General features: G+C 42.8%; 1 pseudogene; it reads left to right on the forward strand.

Moving 5' to 3' along the window:
* The first annotated feature begins 1,568 nt into the window (after nt 1-1,568).
* Nucleotides 1,569-2,484, forward strand: LOC105742555 (annotated as a pseudogene).
* The last annotated feature ends 4,218 nt before the right edge of the window (nt 2,485-6,702 follow it).

Raw genomic sequence — 6,702 nt, forward strand, 5'->3', positions numbered from 1 at the left:
CCACACTCTCCTCAACCCAACCATGTTCTGGCCTATGTTGAAGATATTTTGCCTCTTTCTGACTTCTCCTCTTGTTTCTCTTCTCCAGGACTCTGGACCTCAAGTCATCTCTCTTGGCTAGCTTCCCACTTGTCTCTTGTACCTGCAACTGGTGCAGCTTCTCTGGGAATGACCCGAGTTTTCTCCTTCAGCTCCCATGTTGCTACTTGCCTTTTGAACTGTGTTGGCTTGTGGAAGATCTGGTTATTTCTGCTGACTCATTTCTGTTTCCAGAACCAACCTCAGAGCTGATGTGTATGGTCATCTAGATTCTGGCCTTATCCAAAGGAAACTGAGAAACCATATAGCAATGCCATTTTTATTATAATTCAATAAGTTAACCTAGTAGGAGGGCACACAATAGCATTCCTGACATGGAATCACAAATCATAGACCAGGCGAGGCCTGCCCTTATAGACATTGGAGTCAGATATACATGAATTCTAATTTCAACTTGCCGACACTTCTACATAAACTTGGCAAGTAATGAGCCTTTTTGAACCTCAATTTTCTCATCAGTTACATTGAACTACTAATAATGGTGCCTGGGATGAGTGAGAGAGTTAATGAACAATAGGGTGGAACTTTGACATACTAACTAAATCCCTTTGCATTAGTATGCAGTTTTATTTTTTGAGATGTGGTCTTACTGTGGAGTTCATGCACATTGTATCTGATTGCTTCAGCCTCTGGAGTGTGGGGGTTACAGTGTGCACCACTTTTCCAGCTTCACTAATATGAATTTTTTTTTTCTTTTAGAAACAGTCTCTCTATGTAGTTTAGGCTGGCCTTGAATTTATGACTACTCTCCTGCCTCAGCCTCCTGAGTGCTGGGATTCCAGACATGTACCACCATGCCTGCCTCAAACTATAAGCTTCTTGTTGTTTTTAAACCAAGAATTGAGCTCTGGACCTTGTAATTGACAAGTGGGAATTATGTCACTAAGCTATATTCCTGGCAATAATTCTTATATTTGGTCCTGAGGTGGTACAGGAGCATGTGTTTATGTTTTCCTTTAATTGAGGAAGAATCCTCTGAGAATTTTAGTAATCTGTTCATGAGCACACAGCCTGAAACAGAGGAAAGAATTCATAAATATAAGATTAGAAAAGAAAATTAGCCCCATATGGTAGCACACACTTGTCATCCTAGCACTCAGGGAGGCTGAGGCAAGATGATCACAAATTCAAGCCTGTGACACTCAGTGACTTAGCAAAGTCTCTGTCTCAAAATGATGGAATCTTTCTGAAGGACCTCATTCAACTGCTCACATAAGAAAAAGGAAAAAAGTGAGAAAAAGGAAAAACAGTGAAGGATTAAAAATAAACACATGGGGGCAATTTTGTGAGGAGACAGAGACTGAGCAGTTGCTGCCGTGCTGCTGGCCTCAAGCAGCAGTCAACTCCATGTAGAACCTGGGAGCATGAGATTCGGAATTGAATCTCGTCTCTCGTCCCTCTCCTGTGAGATTTTTTAAAATCTTCAGCTTCAGTTTTTGTCACTGTCAGCAACTTTATCTTCAAACAGGATGGCTAGCAACTTTACCAGCGAGACAGATCCTCACTCCACGAATTCCCATGTGTTCCCTGGGAATCTGAACACTCTTGTGGTGAAGAAGTCTGATGTGGAGGCCATCTTCTAGAAGCATGGCAAAATTGTGGGTTGCTCCACTCATATGGGCTTTGCCTTTGTCCAGTATGTTAATGAGAGAAATATCCGGGCTGCTGTAGGGGATGGCAGAATGATTGCTCAACAGGTTTTAGATATTAATCTGGCTGCAGAGCCAAAAGTGAACAGAGAAAAGCAGATGTGAAATGATCTGCAGCGGAGATATACGGGTCAGTACCAGAACATCCTTCTCTGTCCCCTCTATTCAGCTCCTCTTTTGACTTGGACTATGACTTTCAACGTGATTATTATGACAGGATGTACAGTTAACCAGCACGTGTTCCTCCTCCTCCTCCTGTTCCTTGGACTATAGTGCCCTCAAAACGCCAGCGTGTATCAGGAAACACTTCCCAAAGAGGCACAAGTGACTTTAATTCTAACAGTGGCCAGCGGGGATCTGTGTCCAAGTCTGGAAAGTTGAAAGGTGATGACCTTCAGGCCATTAAGAAGGAGCTAACCAAGATAAAACAAAAAGTGGATTCTTTGCTGGAAAGCCTGGAAAAAATTGAAAAGGAACAGAGCAAACAAGCAGTGGAGATGAAGAATGGTAAGACCAAAGAGGAGCAGACCACCACCTCCCGGAAGAAAGATGAGACTAATGTGAAGATGGAGTCTGAGGGTGCTGCGGATGACTCTGCTGAGGAGGGGATCTACTGGATGATGATGAAAATGAAGATTGGGCAGAGGACCAGCTGGAGTTGATCAAGGATGAAGAAAAAGAGGCTGAGGAAGGAGAGGATGACAGAGACAGCGCCAATGGCGAGGATGACTCTTAAGCAAATAGTTTGGTTTAGAAGTCTTGTCCCATTAATTCTTTATCTAGGTGCTTGTCTAAGATCAAAATTTCACCAGATCCTCTCCCCTAGTCTCTTTATCACATGCTCACTGTTCTCCCTGTGTCTTACCATGTTCATAATTGCCCTGTGCCTGGTACCATTTTCACTTCCATTGATGCTCCTAGTAGTTTTGTTATGTCTTCTCCTGTAATTTTTGCTTTTTAATTTTGATACCTCTTTATGACTGAAGAATAAAAAGTTTGTATGGTTTTAAAAATCAATAAATAAAAATGAAAATAAACATGTGATCAATATGGAGTTATGATCTTTCAGGTCACAAAAACAGGCTGGAACAAAGGGCCGTTGCTTGCATGTACTTTATAGGTCTTTTCTAAGATTTAACTCTGCTGTAGAAATTCAGAGTTCCAGAAGGGCAGAGAGTTTATTGCATTTGACTAGAAGTATGTATCTTCCAGATGGCCTGGGAACATATTGGTAATACCCAGGTTTTCTACAAGCTATTTGTTTTGGAACTGTGGGGAATTTCATCCTTAAAAAATTGGGCTTTACAATACACTTTTCTCTGGAGCTTTGAACAGAGATCTTGGCAGCCAAACTCAAACTGTTTAAAGATTATGCTGTGTATCAGTGGTTGGCAAATAAAAGCCTGCTAACCAAAACTAATAAAGTTTTGCCAAAACACGGACAGGTACTATTGAACCTAAGGCCTTGTGCATGCTTGGGTAGGCCCAAGTGCTCTGCCACTGAGCTACATGTCCAGCCCCACATTCATTTGCATATTGTCCCAGGCTGCTTCCTTGATATAAATGGCAGAGTTTGATGGCTGGGACAGAAACCATATGGGCTTAAAACTGAAAATATTGGGCTGGCCAGATAGCTCAGTGGATTAAAGCACCTGCTTAGGCAGACTCAGAGGCCAGGGGTTTGATCCCCGGCCTGTTGTGCTGGCCCTGTCCCCAGAGAGACCCTGTAAACCCTATACTAAATACATAAAAAAAAAACCCTCAAAATATTTACTAACTTCCCTTAAAAGAAAATGAATATTTACTAACTGCCTTTAAAAGAAAATGAATATCCACCCTTGCCCTCCACCATCCATAAATTAAAAAAATATTATTTTTTATTATTCATTTATTTGGTACAGGGTCTCACTACACAGCTCACACTCAAAATGATCTTCCCATGTCAGCCTCCCCAGTGCTGGGATTACAGGCGTGCACCACCACATCAATCAAAGTGTCAATTTATAACTAATACATTGTCTTTTTTTCCCATAATTTTATTGAGATAGAAGGCTTTTTTTCCCTTTTTTTGCTTTTGCTTATTTTTTTGGCAGAACTGGGAATTGAACTCAGGCCCTTGCGCTTGCCAGGGAAGCACTTATTCCACTGAGCCATCTCCTCAGCCAGCCATAATTTTATTGAGAAACAAATAGCAATGAGACAGTTTCAAATCAAATTGGTAGGACAGTTCCAATAATTAACACATTGCATACTCTTTTCCTAGTAGTTATTTGCTGTACAAGATGCAGATGTGGTATTCTATTTACAAACACTATTAGAACAAATCCCTCTATTCATTAAGAGAATGTAACTATATAACCATCCTAACCACTTTGAATACACAGATACAAAATGGACATTCATCTGTATCCCCTTGTCTTATATGTTTGCACATCATGCTTTATTGGTTGGAAGTATAATGGTGATAGCAAGTACCAGGCATCCGTTGCTTTTGCATCTCCCACAAACGGGTCTAATATGCACTCAAGGTCTCCTCCGTAAGATGTCATCTGCTTCCACAGCTTTCGCCCTCTTCACTTTCATTCTTTTCCCATCCGGGTTGGCCAGTCTTCCTTAGTTCAAGCACACCTTCCTTTCTCTGCCAGCCTCTAGATGTTTACCAAGGGAAAGAACACTTGATTTCTCTTTAATCTCTTTTTCAAAACTCTGTTGGCTTTTGAAGCATCACTTCAAGCTCTGTCACCCAAATGCCTTTCCTGATAGCCTACCCAGAAAGCACTGCTTCCTTCCATCAACACAGTCAGTGATTTTGGTCCGTGCCTCGTGAATGACAAAAAGACTACTTAGTTCTTTAAATTTTGAACCTCCTCAGATAGGTAACTAGAGCTTAGGGGGTGGGCATTTCATTTTGGGCTTTGTCTGTTCCCTCTTTTCCCCACTTACAAACTTGTTCAATTTCCTTCTTAGTACATACAGCAGCAGATGGATTAGATTAGTATTGCAGAGGTAGATGGATCTCACCTGGCTGTAACCCAGATTTAGGTTTTCCTATGCACGTAAAAGCAGAGCTTACAGGAATCATTTTGCATGTTGCTGCTTTGCAAGAGAGGAAGGGACTTAAGAGGAAGTTTAGAGGCCAGAGACTGATAGGGTGACACAATGTTTGCTGTTGAGGCTCAGTCCAGAGACCTCCCCTGGGCTCTGGGGAGAAAAGAGCTGTTATACACATGAGGGGGTTTGTAGCTTACAGCACACACACTGCTACTTTGTAGGCTAGGTGGTGGTGTGGCATTGATTTTAGATCTTTTTCCCCATTTCTGCATGAATGTCATATGGTTCTTACAATAGAGGACTACAGTTGTTAAGATATTGTTTTGTCACCTCTCAGGGTTTTCAGCTTTGAGTGAGCAGGTAGATAGTATCCCAACTTAGAAAGTCAGTTTACATCAAAAATCTTCTTTTAAAATGTAGGTTTCAAGCCAAGCGTGGTGGTACCGGCTCATAATCGCAGCACTCTGGGGTGTTGTGATAGCTTAGGCAATTTAGTGATTTTAGCAAGACCCTGTTTCAAAATAAAAAATTAAAAGGGGAGACATAGCTCAATGTGGAGACCCTGGGTTCAGTCCCTAGTTATTCTTCCCTAACCCCCACGTACCACCCCCTTACAGGTTTTCCCACTATGCAGGTAATGTGAGAACAGGCCACTGGAAAAGTCACATACTCCTCACAGTTCCTGAGATGAGGGCCAGCCACACCGTGCCATCCAGGACGATGCAGGGAAGCACCAGTGTTGGCCAGGAGGCAGAGACGGAAGAGGCAACTTGGGCCAGAACCTTCATGATTTCCATGAGTAGGAATGGATGAGTTAGTGTAGGCTGAGGATTGGCCATCCTACCCTGGGGCTACTGGGCCAGGATAATGAGGCCCTGAAGGTGAGAGCACAACTAGGAGACTGAAGGCTTGGGGTGGATGGCTTGCCTGTGGGAGGAATGCTGGCAGGAGAGCCCTTTACTACTTCTAGGGCTCAGCTGTCGCAGGAAGGGCCGTCCTTCTAGGGTCAGATAGGCCCCAGGTGTCACAGCATCAGAAACGCATGGTTAAGACGAGCTCAGTAGTACAGTCAAGGTCAGGGACTATATTAGTTAGTTAGGGCTCCAGTACAAAAATAATCAGAGGCTAGATGGCTTTACAAAACTGGGAGAAACTTATTTTTTCTTGGTTCTGGAGTCTAGAAGTCTAGGATGAAGATGTTAGCAATGTTTATTTTACCCTGATACTTCTGTCCTTGACTTGCAGAGGCTAGGTTTCTGTTGTGACTTGTATGGCCTTCTCTCCATGCATGGACACCTCTAGTGTCTCTTTATGTATCTCAAAGTAAGAACCAGAGCTCCCCTGAAAGGTACCACAGCTATCCACAGCAACAGTGAGTCAAGGTGGTCATTCACTTCCTTCTCTTATGCTCTGGTCCGAAGAGTCTGGGATGGACTAATTTGCTTGTCTCTAATACATATGGACCTCTTTTCTCCTGACACTCAAAACCTGTTGTTGCAGCCAGCCAGATTTCTACCCTTATAAAGGACTCTGGGGTGCTCCTCTTATGCCCTCTATTCCCTATGCGATGTAGTGGTTTGAAGTGGATGGCAGAAGCCAGGTTGTTTTCCTCTTTCTGGAAGTATGAGAGCTTTATTATCTAGAGACACCTACCTATTTTCCATATTGGGGATTGAACCTAGAGCCTAGTACATGTTATGAAAATACTATACCACTGAGCTACATCCCCAGCCTTTAAAAAAAATTGAGACAGGGTCTCTCTAAGTTGCCCAGGCTAGCACTCCAACTTGTTATCCTTCCTGAGCCTTGGTAGCTGGGATTACAAAGTTGAACCATCAGACTTGGCTCAGATTCTATGAAAGACAGAGAGAGAGAGAGAGAGAGAGAGAGAGAGAGAGAGAGA

Source organism: Octodon degus, unplaced genomic scaffold (assembly GCF_000260255.1).
Source record: "Octodon degus isolate 3935 unplaced genomic scaffold, OctDeg1.0 scaffold00059, whole genome shotgun sequence".
NCBI classification, from domain to species: Eukaryota; Metazoa; Chordata; class Mammalia; order Rodentia; family Octodontidae; genus Octodon; species Octodon degus.